Below are 17653 nucleotides of genomic sequence, written 5' to 3'. Positions count from 1 at the left end.
TGTGTGGACATGTAGGTCGTTAAAACTATAGACATAGCCCTTTGACCTCTGACCCCTGAACCTCCAGACACAACCTATGTCCATGTGTCTGTCCACAACAGCCCTAACAGGAGGGGTCAAAGGTCAAGGTCAAAGGTCGACGGTGAGTGCATTCTTCGTCGGACGTAGATCAGGAAAGGATTAATGTTACATATGTTTTATATCCTGATTCTGATTTTCTTCTATAAACACACTAGAGGTAGAACATCTAGAACTGTTATGATAGAGTTCAAAACTACAAAGAACCATCTTTAATCTGTGTCTGAGTGTCTGTTTTGTCTTTTCCATTGTTTTGTATTTGTCAATATTAATCATTTCTAACCACAAATACAATGTGTTCGGTTGTGTTTTGTGGTAAATCTGGACCACCTGAACATCGTCATCATCTGAAGCCAATGTAAGAAAACCCACAACACAAACTGCAGGTTAAAGCGGATGAACCGACACCTTCAGAACTGAAAATTAAACATTAAACTAATACTATAATGATACAAACAATGACAATAAGTTCATGTAGAAGGTGGAAATGCCTGCAGAGTCCTCTGAAGTCATGTGACACGTTCAGACCAGAGTCAACGTCAGATCATGAACATTCAGTAAAAGTCAACAGAGTTCAATGCTTTGCTCATGGGCACTTCAGACGATGGGATTCCACAAAACCCCGTCTCCAACACTGAGCTGAACATTGAAACCATATCAACTTCAACATCAGATTTTATCACTATGCTGATTTCGGCTCCGTTCACACAGCAGGTCTAACGCACATTTAGATTTTTTGGTGAAATCCGATTTTTTTGTGTGTGGTCATATTCCACATTAAATGTGACTTCTGTCAGTTTTGTCTGAACTGAATGGACCCTGAATGACCCACATGCACTAAAAAAGGTCCTGATGGAATATGTGACCACATAGACACACATGTTTATGGAAATAACACTCTGGGACACGAATTATGATGTTTGTCGCATTTCAATGACGTAAAGTCGGATAAATGCGACCTGGCCGTTCAGACTGAAGTCACATGGAAAATATCAGAACGTATCAGATTAGGACACATAAGAAAGTGGTCCAGGTCAGATTTAGGACCAACATATGAAAGTGGTCCAGGTCAGATTTAGGACCACATATGAAAATGGTTTGGGTCAGATTAGGACCACATATGAAAGTGGTCGGGTCAGATTTAGGACCACATATGAAAGTGGTCCAGGTCAGATTTAGGACCACATATGAAAGTGGTCCGGGTCAGATTTAGGACCACATATGAAAGTGGTCCGGGTCAGATTTAGGACCACATATGCAAGTGGTCTAGGTCAGATTTAGGACCACATATGAAAGTGGTCCGGGTCAGATTTAGGACCACATATGAAAGTGGTCCAGGTCAGATTTAGGACCACATATGAAAGTGGCCCGGGTCAGATTTAGGACCACATATGAAAGTGGTCCGGGTTGGATTAGTGCTGTTCAAACTGTCTGCAACAGATCGGTTCCAGGCCAGAAAAATCAGATTTGGGGCATGTTTACTGCAGTGTGAACGGAGGCCTCATCTGCTTTCCTTTTTACAGAAATAGCGACTATTCTAACAACTTTTTACATCTTCAGACTAATTCAGTAAATCATAACGCTGTGACTTGTCTTTAGTTTGTTCATTTGTTCATGAAACGAATAACGCATGAAGCTAAACTGATCAGAACAGATCAGAATATTAAAATAAAATTAATGCACTTGTTTTTCTTAAATCTCAGCAGGATGGTGATGTATTCAATGTCCAGCTGATAATATAGGAAAATACAGAACTACTCATGGACTGTTTACTTGTAAAGAAAAGCCAAATACAGAAATATATCCATCAATAAGCCTGGACCTACATATTAAAGTAATTAACACAAGTAATCTATCTGGATTACAGGAGCAGGTTTTAGTATTTTCTCTCACGTCTCAAAACAAACCCTGAAATCTGATTAAATCATCGTCTCTTATTCATCAAAAAAATTAAAAACAGACACTTTTTATTCACTGATGTTAAATAAAAGTGAAGTTTCAGAAGAATAAAAAATCCAGTCAGACACATCACAGCATCATTGAGAAAATATTCAGAAAAATACTACACTACCCATGATCCCCTGCAGCTCCAGACCATGAAAACACAAAATCAGCCACAAAACAGACACGGTATTTTGTAATTATAAGAAACGTTCAGGCTTTGTATGAATCATTGTCACTAAACTGTTGAAAAAGCAGAAGTAGAAGATGGGAGTCACATGACATTAAGACGACGGAAAAAACACTTAAAAAAGGAATAAAATACATGAGAAATTGATAATAATGCTTTAAAGCCTCAGATATTAGAACTAACAAATGACACTTTATTTGATGTTTCTTTAATTTCATATTTTTGGCTTTTGTTTCAGCAGCTTCACTCACATGACCCAGAGATGAATGACATTTATTTGATTTATCTCCATATTTTATGTATAAATGATTTTTTTCCATTGTGTTTTATGTTATATGATTATGACCAATAAAAAGGATGAACTTTTCCCAAAATTACAAAGTAAATGGTTGAAAATGCTTCTTTCTTAAAGAACATGATGCAGATCTGAGCTGGATTGTCAGATCCGGACTGTGTGACAGGTTGCCAGTTCTAATCCCAGACGCTGCCTCTGTTATGGATTCAACTCACACAAAACAAACTTGATTTGATGAGATTATGAGCATAAAAAACAACCCAAACTGACCTAAACCTGTCATTAATGTCTCTTGTAAACACTAATAAACCTAATATTTAACTTAATTCTATGTTTACCTCAATGCAGGACAATAACAATAATTAAATGGAGTTAAATATTTCACAGGGAGATGAATCCTTAGTTGAACTGTCCAGTGTTCCAGCTCCAACCCAAACTCACTCCAGACTCCACAGGAAAAGAACTCATATTAAGTAATTTAACTATTTTGGCGGCAATTCTAATATTAAAATAAACTTTAAGGGAAATTCTGATAAAATACATTACATTTAATTCGGCTTATACTTGATGCATTAATTATCTCCTTTTTTGCTGATTCGTCAGTTTTTGAGGAAAATGTGCGTTTGCATCTGAAGCCGCGTCACAGGAGCGACGTGGGTTCATGTGAGATGAGTAGGTGGAAAATCTGTTTGGAAAACACTCAAATACACACATACAAGTGGATTTAGTTAGGCCGAATTAACCACATTAAATGTTCTTTATAAAACATGTGATGTTGGATATAATCCCTGGTTTTGGCTCATATTTGTTCAGATGGTTAAACCTCTGTTTTTCCTTCGGACTCTGGGTCTGATCTGGGTTGATCTGGCTCGGTTCTGTCACTGCCTCCTCTGTGGACAAACCCAGTCCCGCCTCCACCTGCTCTCTCCGGTCTGTACCGGGCTCGGTTCGGCTCGTACCTGATGAAGGTGGTCTTCCCGGTGGAGTAGGTCCGACCAGCAGGACCATGGGTTTGCTCTGGAAGTCGGCGGCCTCCAGCGCCGGGGAGTGGAAGTCATGGAACAGGTAGGTGTCCTCCAGCGGCAGCAGCTTCTTGGTGTAGGGTCTGCAGCCCTCGGTCACCGTCTGGACATCTCCCCTCCTGTTCCGGCCTCCCTGCTCCGTTTGACCCAGCTGAACATCCTCTGCCCCTTCAACTCCAAAACTACTTCCTGCTTTCGTTGTTTCCAAACGCGTCGGTGCGTTTTTTCTGCGGGTTTACGCTCAGTTTGCGCCTGTTCCGAGCGGAGGTCTGCGGCTGGGACGGACTCTGGCTCGGGGGAGGGGGTCGCTTTGGGAATGGGCTGGTCGTGGACTCGGAGCGGACACAGGCTGTCTGTTCCACCGGGTCCTCCTACTGGATCCTGGAGCCGACGGCGCCGCCCTGCGCTCTGACGCACCGGATGTGTGCACGCGACGCGTTTCCTGGACGCGGGGTCCACATGGATCCGCATGGATTCCCAAGGACCCGCATAGACCGCCTACACCCACTGGGACCCATGGACCCACAGGCAAAGACTGGACCAACATGAAACAGGCTGGACCATAGATTCACATGGACCCACAAGGACCAGATGGACCAGAATGGACCTGAGGATCCACATAGAGCCACATGGACCTGCAGAGACCTGCATAGACCACAAGGATTTTCAGGGACTCACATGTACCAGATTGGACCATATGAATTCATGGACCCACAAGGACAGATGGACCAGAATGGACCTGAGGGTCCTCATAGAGCCACATGAACCTGCATAGACCTGCATAGACCCACAGGGATCACATGGACCAGAATGGACTTGAGGATCCACAAGGACGCACATGAACCAGACTGGATCATATGATTTGCATGGACCCACAAGGAACAGATGGACCAGACTGGACCTGAGAATCCACATGGACCTGCATAGACCCACAAGAACCACAGGAACTCACATGGACCAGACTGGACTTGAAGATCCACACGACCCACATGGACCCACAGGCACAAAAACTGACTTACATGAACCAGACTGGACCATATGGATCCACATGGACCCTGCAGACCCATATGGACCAGGTGGACCCATGTGGATCCATGTGGGACCCTGTGGACTCTGACTCACATTTCAAACATGTTCAGTTTGTTTAAGGTTCATTCACGTTAATTTACTTTATGATGAAGGTTTATTGTCTTTGAGTCTTTATAATTATTGTTTTTAATGTGTATTTTATCTTCATATAATTATTTCCACAACAACATATATAATATATATATATATATATATATATATATATTTATATATATATATATTATATATATATATATATAGATATATATTTAGGATTGTTTGTAATTCTTACAGTATTATGACATTTTAATGTTCGATAAATAATAAAACTTTATATTCTATGTTCATTGTATTGATTAAAAATACTTTCTCATAATAAAAAGTTTTCATCATTTAATGTGAAATGAATTTGTTTCTGTTCAGGGTTTTGTTTTTTCTGGCTGTAAATACTTATTTTAATCATAACATGTTTCATTGCCATGTTAAATCTTTTATTTTTGTTTGAATCACTTTACATTTCTTTTTATTGCTGATGTTTAGTTTGTTTGTTGTAAAACTGGTTTGATGGTTGTGAATCATGTCTTATTATTTTTCTTAATTCTAAGTCTCAATTTAATTTGCTGAGTTTTTCTTAAATAAATCCAGTTTTTTGCGGCTGTAGGTTTCTCTGTCCTTTGTCTCCCTCTGGTGGATGAAACACAAAACTGCACAAATAGAATTAGAATAATAAAAAATACTGTTTATACTGATTCGACTTAAACAATTTTAGAAAACACTAATGTGGTTTTAGTAAAAATCCTTCATCTTTTTCTCTTCTTTTTCAGCTGTTAAAATAAAAACCATTTTACAAATTTAAACCACAGAATCCCAATGTCAACATTAAATAAAAAAAACAAAAAACAGTCACTGAAATGTCTTTAAAACACAATAAAATCTGTAACAGGAGAAAATTAGATTAAATTCAGGCCGACACCGATCTTCACATGATCAAATATTGTTTTTATCAAATATCATAAATTCTAACAACTTTTGTCAATATTACATAAATATAAATTGGTGTGGTGTAAAAGCCAGTTTTTGATTGGTTAAAGTAGACAGCAGTTTGGATGGTTAAAGGCTGGGATATTGTTTTCGTCCGACGTGGCGTTCCCCAAGGCTCTGTTCTCGGGCCGTTGTTATTCTTATTTAAAAAAAAAAAACACAAAATTACCTTTTAAAGCAGATTTAACAACATATTCAGTTAATTTACAAATATTCACCAGGTTTAGATTCAACATTAGCTTTTTTCCTAAAACACATTGTTTAATTGTTTTGGCTCTCAAATAAAAAACAAAAACAGCCACTGACATGTCTTTAAAACACAATCATCTGACTGAAAATATCAGGATACACATATCGTATATATGATATATATATATATATATATATATATATATTATATATATATATATATATCATCTCAACTTTCATCAACTTTATAAACTTTGTCAATATAAATAAATATAAATTGATGTGGTTGTAAAGCCAGGTTTTTGATTTGTTGAGGTAGACAGCAGTTTGGACTGATTAAAGGCTGTGGATGTTGTTGTCATCTAAACGTGGTGTTCCCCAAGGCTCTGTTCTCAGGCCATTGTTGTTTCTCATAAAAAAACACAAAACGACCCTTTACAGCAGACTTAACAACGTATTTAGGTCATTTACAAATTATTCACCAGGTTTAGATTCATATTAGCTTTTTTCTTCCTAAAAATCACATTGTTTTGATTGTTTTTGGCTTTAGAATAAAAACAAAAAACCAAAACAGGCACTGACATGTCTTTAAAAACCAATAAAATCTGTAACCGAAAAAAATGAGATTAAACTCAGACAGACAATGATCTTCACATGATCAGATATTGTTTTTATCAACTTTCATCAACTCTTATCAACTTTTGTCAATATTACATAAATATAAATGATATGGTTGTAAAAGCCAGGTTTGTGATTGGTTTAAAGTAGACAGCAGTTTTTGGATTTTAAAGGCTGTGGATATTGTTTTCGACTGACGTGGTGTCCCCAAGGCTCTGTTCTCAGGCCGTTGTTATTTCTTATTGGTATAAATCCATCATTACAGATGAGTGGCCAAGGGGCAGTACGGGATGCAGAATTCTCTCCATCACTTGTTAATATTTGTCCGTCTCTTTCTGTTTTTCAAGAGTAAAGCAAGGCATCATTGATTTTTTTTTCTCCCAGCATGCTTTGTTTTTTTGTAGTTTTCAGAGCAAATGTAAATGTTCCAGGTTTTTTTTTTTTGGTTATTAGTTTTTAGTTCATGTTCAGTCTCATTAAACATCACTTTGACTTCAGTATATTCTCTAAAAGCTCTTAAAACACACTGATTATTTCTCATTAAATTCTTTAGTTTTATTTCATGTCTGTCATTGTATCTTTGATTATTGTCTTGGTTTATTCTGACTCTGGAGAAATACTTTTTATAAATCTCTTGGGTTCTATTTTTTTCATCTGTTCAGTTTATTGTCTTCTGACTTACTTTTTTCTTGCTTTTCTTTTATTGTGCGAACAAATAATAATAATTTTTTAAAAATCCAATAAACTAGAGAGAAGAAGAAGAAAAGTCATGGATTTAGAATAAATCACCTTTAAGCTTTATATATATATATTTTTAATTCTTTCTTATTCTGTCAAAGCTTTTCTTTATAAATCGATTGGTTTAATTATTCATTTAACAGAAAATGGTGAAAATTTTGATGTAGTTTGATCCAAATATATGGGAAGAAAATATTAACATTTAACAAACTTACAAAAGAAAAAAAGTTAGACAAAAAATAGAGTAATGATAAGTAACTACAGATTAATTTAACAGTCAGCGTCTAATAGTTTAATATTTAAGGCTGTGTTTTATCTTAAGGCTGGAAAATAATCTAAAGTTCATGTTTTATTCATCTGTAGAAATAAAAACCAAACTTATTCAACATAAACTAGAATTTAATCAGTTCAGTGTTTGTCCAGGAGAAGGCGCCACACGCCTTTCAAAAACCACCAGAACCAACTGTAAAAACTGTTTTTATTGGAAAACACAAGAAAAAAACAGGTAATAAATACAGAAAAAGACAGAATCAACAGTTAATACCAAACCCATCAGAGGTTTTATTACAAAAAGACAGAAAATCTGAGTTTTCAAGGATTTTTCTTTTATAAAAAAACACAAACAACCCTTTAAAGCTGATTTAACGACGCATTTGATCATTTACAAATTATCACCAGGTTTAGATTCAGTATTAGTCGTTTTTCTTCCTAAAAAAATCACATTGTTTTGATTGTTTTTGGCCCTAAAATAAAATAAAAAAAAAAAAAAAAAAAAACAGCCACTGATCTTTAAACATAATAGAATCTTTATCAAGAAGAAAATGAGATTAAACTCAAGCAGATGATGATCTTCACATGATCAAATATTGTTTTTATCAACTTTCCGCAAGCGTAGATCAAATTAAAACTCATTCAAGGCAAAAATAAACCATTATTTTAACCGCAGATTATTAAAAACTGACAGACTTAATTAAAAAAAGGCCAGAAATAAACAGATTCAGGTTAAAATTAAAGCACACTGATAAAATACAAAGCGTTATTTGGCACATTCATTCATTCATTAAAACATGTTTCCAAAATCGGCCTTAAAATAAGAGAGAAGAAATGATAAAAATGTGAAAGTATTAAAAGTGAACAGACTGTACATCAGGAAAATCACAAAACGACAAAAACAACAAACCCAGAAATATTCATGTTTATGAGTCGTTATAATGAGAAAAAGACGAGAAAACTGATGGAGATAATTTAAGGTTTTCAGTGTATTTTTGTTGATTTTTTAAATATTTTATTTGTTTCTATTATTGACAGATAAGTTTAAGATGCTGTGAAATAAGTGTTTTTGTTTTAACATCCAAAAACCATTTTGATCCATTAAAGCTGAAGAAAAAACTAAATGAAGAAGCAAATTTTAGAACATTTTAAGACGCGTTAATGGAGGAAATGAAAATGTATTGATGAATTTAAATGATTTTACAGTTTAATATTCAAGAAGCAGATCCAGGTCCAGGTCCAGGTCCAGGTCCAGGTCTGGATATAGAGACCGACCCGGACCAGATCCAGATCCAGGTCCAGGTCTGGGTCTGGATATGGAGACAGACCCAGACCCAGACCAGCTCCAGCTCCAGCTCCAGCTCCAGCTCCAGCTCCAGGTCCCTATCCAGAAACCAGACCTAGACCCAGACCAGATCTAGGTCCATATCCAGACCCAGACCAGATCCAGGTCCATATCCAGACCCATGGCCAATGGAAGACGCAGCCTCAGGTCACCTGATGACCAGATGCTAACAGATGCTAACAGATGCTAACACCACGTTTACATCCCTCTCATCTGTGAAACTATTAAACTGTAACAAACATTTATGATCATTATAAACTGTTTTTATAATTCGGTAAAAAGTTTGGGACATAAACATAAACTCCTCAGGTTTAGTTCTACCTTTAGTTTTTTGTAAAATGTGTCAAATGTCCAGATCTTGGCGAAGCGGGGCTTAATATTTACACTTTCGTTTTCTTTAACGTCTTTTATTTATTTATCGTCTGTTGAATTAAACCAGATTTAAGTTAAATCTGTCATGATTCGTTATCGACATCAGGTTTATTTTATTTTCTACTGATCATTAAACTACTCCTTCATTAAATAGAAACTGCCTTTGTGTGTGTGTGTTGTATGTGTGTTTAAGTGTGGTATATGGTGTTTGGGTGTGTGTTCATATGTGGATCCGACAGTATTTACAGAATGTGTTGGTTTGTGTTTCAGTGTGTGTAGTTGTGTCAGTTGTTGTGTGTCTGTTGTTGAAGTCTCTGCAGATTGTGTGTTTATTATTGTGTGTATGTAGTTGTGTGTCTGTCTGTGTGCAGTTGTGTCGTCATACGCAGGTGTGTCTGTTAGTTGTTGTCATGGAAGCCTGTGCAGATTGTGGGTTTTCAGATTGTGGTAGTTGTGTGTCTGTCGTTGTGTGTCCTTACATCCGTGGTTGTGTCATCACTGTGTGGTTGTGTGTCTGTAGTTGTGTGTCTGTCACCTTGCCGTCGTTGTGTGTTTGTGTGTCTGTTGTGTTAGTTCTTGTCGTTGAAGTCTCGGCAGATCCCTCGGACCACCGCTGGGACTATCTCAGCGAGGCCGATGAAGTCTCTGGTGAAGAAGGTGTGGCCTTCTTTGGGTTCGGATGCCATGGCCTTCAGGTCCTCCAGAGGAGCCAGGCCACACCCACAGAGAAGATGGTGATGCCTGATTGGTGGAGACGTGTCAGTGTGAGGAATGTGTCAACCTGCTGAACCTTCAGGTCTTTGTAAGGTGCTCACCTTTTTCTGTCCTTCCAGAGCCGGAAGCTGGACGTCGTCGTACGATTGGCCATCGGTGATGTGATGATGAGGAGTTCCGACCCGGTCCAGTCCGTCTGTCGGACGCAAAATCATGTTAAAGTATGAAGAACAAAGAACAAAAACGTTTTAAGCAATTTAACACCAAGTAACTTTAAAAAAACTCTAATGTTTGAAAAAGTAGATGCACTCGAATCGGCACCTGGTAGGATCTCCAAAGGTAAACTGGTGCTTAGGGGCGGCCTAGGGGAGGGGCAGGACAAACCCATATACCCTTGCCCAGATCAGGGTTACCAGGGCCCCACTCTGGAACCTGGTGTGGGGGAGGGGCTCCTCAGCGAGTGCCCATAGGTCTGGGTACTCGGACTCACCTCCTTTGGCCCCAGCCTTCTTGGAGTCTCTTGGTGCTGGAAGGTCCGGTGCTCAGGGGTCTGAGGGAAGTCGGGTCATGGAGTCTGAATGGACCGTGTTCAGAACCTCCGCTGCCAAAGCATCTGCGTGGAGCTGCTGGTGATATTGTGTTGGAATTCACCCGGTTATGGCACCAGCTGTAAGGGATGTGGTCAAGCTGAAGGTGGAGTCCTACAGGGACTGGTGGTTCCTGGGACTGTGGACGCTGCTGACTGGTACCGACAGGCCAGTAAGTCCCAACTTTGACAGTTGCTGAGGTAAAAAGTTCAATGAGGCCTTGGAGCAGGACTTTGGGTCCGCCTCTAAGAAGTTCTGGTAAACCGTCAGATGATGAGGATGAGGAGGTGGGGCTCCACAAACACTGAACAGTGAGGATGGAGTTCTACTGACCAAAACTGGGGATGTCATCAGACGGTGGAAGGACTACTTTGAGGATGTCCTAAATCCTGCTTTCACATCTTCTGTGGTGGAAGCAGAGTCCTGGGAGTCTGAGCTGGATCGCCCAGCACCCAGGCGGGGGCTGGGGAAGTTGGGAAACTCCTCGTGGCTTTGGGGGTGATCCATCCTGAGTTCTTTACTTCTCTAGATGTTGTGGGGCTGTCTTGGTTGACGTGCCTCTTCAACATCAGGTGGAGGTCAGGTTCTAATAGTTTTGGATTTTTCATTCTAGTTTAGTTTGATTTAGTTTTGACCTTTTTTCCTCTAATTCAGTTTGTTTTAATTAGTTTTTAGAGCAGGTTTGATAGTTTTTTATTCGTTTTCATTTTTTTTCTAAATGCTTAGCATTAGTTTAGTATTTTATATTTTTTGTATTTTTTAGTATTTTAGTTTTGTCGTATCTTTTCTCTTCTTCTCCGTCGTATTCAATAAATCCCAGACAGGACTCTGCTTTTCTCCCAACTTTAGTCTCCATGTTTCCAGGTAGAGTGGGGACCAGAAGACGACTGGAAACCACAAGTGACGGACCGTCAGTGTTGTATGGTGCCGCTAGCTCAAATTGTTTAGAGCGAAATAAGTCACTTTCGTATCAGTCTGACTTTGACAAAGACGAAAACGAAGGGAATTTTATCCATAATTTTTATCCATTTTAGTTAGTTTTGTAAACACCAATACAGTTTCAGTTAGCTTTTTTTTCTTTTAATTATAGTTTTTATTTATTTCAGTTAATGAAAATTTTTTTCAATTCTAGTTTTCATCATTTCGTTAGTTTCATTAACGATAACTACCTGGTGGAGGTCAGGGACAGCGCATCAGACGGGTGGTGGTTCCCCTTTTAAAGAGCGGGACCAGGGGTGAGTTCCATCTCCAGGGGATCACAGTCCTCAGCCTCCCTGGGAAGGTCCACACCAGGGAACTGGAGTGGAAGGTCCCCTGATAGTCAAACCTCGGAGTCAGGAGGAACAATGTGGTTCTCAACCTGGTCATGGAGAACTGGACCAGCTCTTCACCCTCTGCAGAGTCCTAGAGGGTTCATGGGAGTTTATCTGGTCCACATGTGTTTTGGAGAAGGCATCGACAGGGGGGTGAACCAAAAACAGAAGCTTCGTTTAACGACTGATCGACGTTCCTACCCTTACATATGATCACGACCTGTGAGTAATGATCCCTATGAACCGGATCAGAGTGGACTCTACCTGAACAGGTTCTGGACTTGACCTGAACAGCTTTTGGACTCTACCTGAACAGGTCCTGGATGGTGTGTTTTACCTGAACAGGTTCTGGATGGCGTAGGTGATGCCGGCGCCGGTTGCCGTCCCTCCGCTCATGTAGCTGATCCTCCTCAGGGCGTTGATGGTGTCCTCCTTCCTGGGGTGGTCGAAAGGCCGAACTCCAGCCTCTGGTCGTAGGTGACTGGACCGCACCTAAACCAGCCACAGAACCAGGACACGCACATTCGACCGGGTCCATCACCAGTTCAATAAGAATGACTTCATGTTCTGAGTCTGACCGATAGCTCCGATGTCTGAGATGTCGAAGCTTCTGGCGATTCCTGCCAGGAAGTCGAGCATCATCCTGAAGTTGGAGTCTCCGATGCTGGAGGATCCGTCGATGAGGAAACCGATGTTCACCGAGTTATAACAGGTTTTACCTGAAAACAGACGCACACTTTTGGTTTTGTGTTTCATCTGCACCGGTGATAAATAAACATTTTCCAGGTGTTTTGGAGACTCATGACACGATATAACAGTGATAAATAATATAATAATATAATAATAATAATATAATAATAATAATAATAATAATAATACATCAGTTTTATGTAGCATTTTTCTAGGTACTCAAAGACTTAGATATTGAAGTGAAATTGTTCAGAGAAGCACATCTGTAAAACACGTACATGGCTGACAGCGACGGTAAAGAACATGTTCTGTTTCAGCTGTTTTTTGAAAATGACGAACCTCAGCATCAAAGATTCCAACCAACGTTCTAATAGTTTTTGGAATTTTCATTATAGTTTAGGTTTATTTAGTTTTGACTTTTTTTTCTCTAATTAGTTCGTTTTAATTCATTTTTTGAGCAGGTTTGATAGTTTTTATTAGTTTTCATCTTTTTCTAAATGCTTAGTTTTAGTTTAGTTTTAGTTTTGTTGTATCTTTTCTCTTCTTCTCCGTCATATTCAAATAAATCCCAGACAGGACTCTGCTGCTTTCTCCCAACTTTAGTCTCCATTTCCAGGTAGAGTGGGGACCAGAAGACGACTGGAAACCCAAGTGAACACAAGTGACGGACCGTCAAGGTCATTTGGTGCCGCTAGCTAAAATTGCTAGAGCAAAATAAATCGATTTCATATCAATCCGACATTGACAAAGACAAAAATGGAGGGAATTTATCCATATTTTATCCGTTTTAGTTAGTTTTGTAAACACACAATACAGTTTCAGTTAGTTATGTTTTTTCTATTAATTATAGTTTTTATTTATTTCAGTTAACGAAAATGTTTTTACAATTCTAGTTTTCGTCATTTTGTGTTCGTTTTCGTTAACAATAATAACTTTGTTCATAACCAGATCAAACAACATTGGTGATAATTTGTAAATCACAGGTAACACACACTTATTTACACTGGTTTATGCAGGACTGCTGTCATAAACACATCATTGCTGTGTTCATGTCACAGTTGAAGTATGGGAATTATCAGTTTCAACCAACACGATAAATCCAACTGAGGAACAAATCAAATCTACAAAGTAAACGTGCCATCGAAAAATCACAAAGGGTTTTTTCTTCTGTCATTTATTCCGTGTGTGCAGTAGTTTTAAGAATATATTCACTAAACGACTTCACTATTAACAGAAATGATCAAAAATCTAACATAAGAAACAAGGAAAAATGAAATGGGTCACTTAATGTACAAAAGTATTTGTTGTTTTAAATCTGAGGCTGAGACGAGTTTATTATGAATGAATAGTTTTCTGTCTAATAAAGTTAAACTCATTCATCTGATTAAATACTCAGTCTCCATTAGGGCTGTAAGAAAATATCAGTTTTGCAATGTATCATGATATTTCATTTACAATACTGTGTCGATATTAAAAAATACTGTATCTATATTTTTAGGTATTTATTCAAATGCAGATATTGTGAAGGTTCATTTTTATTTTTTGTTTTTCTTTTTTATATTTTATTTATTCTTATTTAACACTCTTTTATTAAATAATGTTAGTTCCTTTGTTGGGATTGAACAAAAATACTGTTCTGATGTTAGTTCTGAACTAATAGAATATGAACATTTGAACAGGATCTTAACTGTAATGTCTGTAAAACAGAATTTCAGTTTGAACACAGGAACATTTTGTGCCATAGCATTAGATCCTGTTGGGATCAAATAAAAATGTGTTTAATATTTGTGTATATTTCTGGTGTAGTGTAATTATTCAAGGAAATAATCATTTTAAAAAAGAAACAAACAAAATTTGCCTTTTTAACAGTATCATGATATATCGTGATATATCGTATCGTGATCCTAGTATTGAGATTTGTATCATATCGCCAGATTCTTGCTGATACACAGCCCCAGTCTCCATCCGACCCCATACAGAGCAGATCTGACTGATGTGAGTCTACTGACGTGGTGGAGTGGCGGGGTGGGGGGCGTCTTACTGCAGAGGAGGCCGTCCAATGAGCAGAGCCTCTGGGTGAGCGGTTTGACGTGTTTGGTGGTGCTGAACCAGCTGGGGATGGAGTAACTGAAGTGGGCGTTGTCTTTACAAACGGCCTGAGGACGACAACACAACCACACAAACATCACACACGTCCACGTTTACACCGGGTCATGTGACCTCTGATGAGGCCCCTCCCCCTCAGAACACCTCCCTGTTCTATGTCTTCTGCAGGTGGTGTTGGCGGTTCTGTCAGGGAAAAACACAGTTGACTGGATTTGAAGAATCATTCAGTTCTTCATCAGAACCAACTGAAAATATTCCAAACACAGAATCATATGTAGAAACAGACCGTTTTTTTCTTTGTGTGTGGAAGTAAACTGATAATTAAAAAATAAATGTTTAAACCATTATATCTTTACATGTTAAGCAGGTTTGGTCATGTTTTAAACACATCAGATGGTTTTATGTACGTTACTATGATATCACTGATCTACAGTTTATTATAAATGATCTTCATCAGATTAGATCTGTTAAATTTTACATAATTTAATCAAATGAATGTAAACAAACAACCAAAGAGCTGTGTATCTGATGATTCAAAGTATATGATGAAGTGTTAATACAAATATACTGTTTTGTTTTTGCTCATTTGGATGATTATTTTCCTTTATATTATTATCATCATATTATTATTATCATTATTATTATTATTATTATTATATTATTATTATTATTATTATTATTGTTATTTCATTCACTTCTTTCATTATTCTCTTCATTTTATTCATTATTTTATTCATTTATGTTCATTTTGTTGATTCATTTCTTAATTGTGTTAATTATCTTCCTCTTTTCTTCTTTATTTTGTTCATTTATGTTCATTTTGTTGTTTAATTTCTTCATTTTGTTAATTATCCTTCTCATTTTCTTCATTATTTTGTTCATTTTGTGTTTTAAGTTATGCTCATTTGATGATTATTTTCCCTGTTTTTTATTATTTTATTCATTTCTTTGATTAAAAGTCGTTGTATAGTAAAGTGGTAAAAGACAAAACAGATGAAGTCAACGTAAACAAGTTGAATGTACTTGTAGTCTATGAATGTGTTATTTTAATTTAGTTATTAATTTAATTTCTTTGGATTAAATCATTTCAATCTGACTCTTATTTAATGAACAGTTTTGTGTCTTGTTTATGTGACCATGTGACTAAAACACAGATGAACAGATGGATCAGAACTTAAAGGCGTATGTTGATGATGATGATGGTGGTTTGGTCATGTGACTCTGCTGTGGGTTCTGTGTCTTTCACCTTCTGGACAAAGTCCTTGTCTCGGACCATTCCCAGCTCCTCGGGCGCCGGTTTGGCCACGGACACCATGAACCGTTGATGCCGGACTCTCGGGCCAACATGGCCGCCTGCTCTAGGTCGTCGGAGGGCCAGCCGTCAATCAAAACCACCATGACCCGGGGTGGCCCCGCCTCCCGCCGTTCTCCTGGGTGTAGAAGTCTCGGCCGTGTGCATGATGGCTTTACCTGCAGAAAACGACAGGGGATGCTCCCATCACCTCTGCTGCACACACACTGCAGGGGATCATGGAGATGTAGTGTCTTCAAACACTGGGTTCATTCTGTATGGAACCGTTCCTCATGTTCTGATCCGACTCAGGAACTGAATCTGGACCCCAGATGTTCAGGATTAAAAAGGGTCCTGTGTTTGTGTGTGTTACCTGTGTTTGTGTGTTTATTACATGTTTTGTGTTTATTACCTGTGTTTGTGTGTGTTACCTGTGTGTGTGTGTTTATTACATGTGTTTGTGTTTATACCTGTGTTTGTGTGTGTTACCTGTGTTTGTGTTTGTTACCTGTGTTGTGTGTGTTACCTGTGTTTGTGTTTATTACTGTGTTTGTGTGTGTTACCTGTTTGTGTGTGTTACCTGTGTTTGTGGTTTATTACATGTGTTTTGTGTTTATTACCTGTGTTTGTGTGTGTTACCTGTGTTTGTGTTTGTTACCTTGTTTGTGTGTGTTACCTGGTTTGTGTGTTTATTACATGTTTTTGTGTTTATACCTGTTTTGTGTGTTACCTGTGTTTGTGTGTTTATTACATGTGTTTTGTGTTTATACCTGTGTTTGTGTGTGTTACCTGTGTTTGTGTTGTTTATTACATGTGTTTGTGTTTATTACCTGTGTTTGTGTGTTTATTACCTGCTTTGTGTGTTTATTACATGTGTTTGTGTTATTACCTGTGTTTGTGTGTGTTACCTGTGTTTTGTGTTTATTACCTGTGTTCTGTGTTTATTACCTGTGTTTGTGTGTGTATTACCTGCGTTTGTGTGTTTATTACCTGCGTTTGTGTGTTATTACCTGTTTTTGTGTGTTTATTACCTGCGTTTGTGTGTGTATTACCTGTGTTTGTGTGTGTATACCTGTGTTTGTGTGTTGTTATATGTTTGTGTGTTTGTTACCTGTGTTGTGTGTGCATTACCTGTGTTTGTGTGTGTATTACCTGTTTGTGTGTTTGTTATATGTGTTTGGTGTTTGTTACCTGGTTTTGTGTGTTGTAACCTGTGTTTGTGTGGTATTACCTGTGTTTGTGTGTTTGTTATATGTTTTGTGTGTTTGTTACCTGTGTTTGTGTGTTTATTACCTGTGTTTGTGTGTGTATTACCTGTGTTTGTGTGTGTATTACCTGTGTTGTGTGTGTATTGCCTGTTTTGTGTGTTTATTACGTGTTTGTGTGTTTATTACCTGTGTTTGTGTATTACCGTGTTTGGTGTGTGTTACCTGTGTTTGTGTGTTATTTCCTATGTTTGTGTGTGTGTTACCTGTGTGTGTTTTTACCTGTGTTTGTGTGTTTATTACCTGTGTTTGTGTGTTTTTACCTGTGTTTGTGTGTTTATTACCTGTGTTTGTGTGTTTATTACCTGTGTTTGTGTGTTGTTTACCTGTGTTTGTGTGTTTGTTACCTGTGTTTGTGTGTGTGTTACCTGTGTTGTGTTTATTACCTGTGTTTGTGTGTTTATTACCTGTTTGGTGTGTATTGCCTGTGTTTGTGTGTTTATTACTTGTGTTGTGTGTTTATTACCTGTGTTTGTGTGTTTGTTACCTGTGTTTGTGTGTGTGTTACCTGTGTTTGTGG

The 17653-nt window shown here is 38.0% G+C and overlaps 1 pseudogene; it reads right to left on the bottom strand.

The window, feature by feature from the left end:
- Window positions 1-9169: 9169 nt before the first annotated feature.
- LOC115413264 (cochlin-like) overlaps window positions 9170-17653 on the bottom strand; it is a 42787-nt pseudogene continuing 34303 nt past the window's right edge.

This window comes from Sphaeramia orbicularis, chromosome 22, assembly GCF_902148855.1.
Source record: "Sphaeramia orbicularis chromosome 22, fSphaOr1.1, whole genome shotgun sequence".
Lineage (NCBI taxonomy): Eukaryota > Metazoa > Chordata > Actinopteri > Kurtiformes > Apogonidae > Sphaeramia > Sphaeramia orbicularis.
This window is presented reverse-complemented; position numbering and strand designations above follow the sequence as displayed.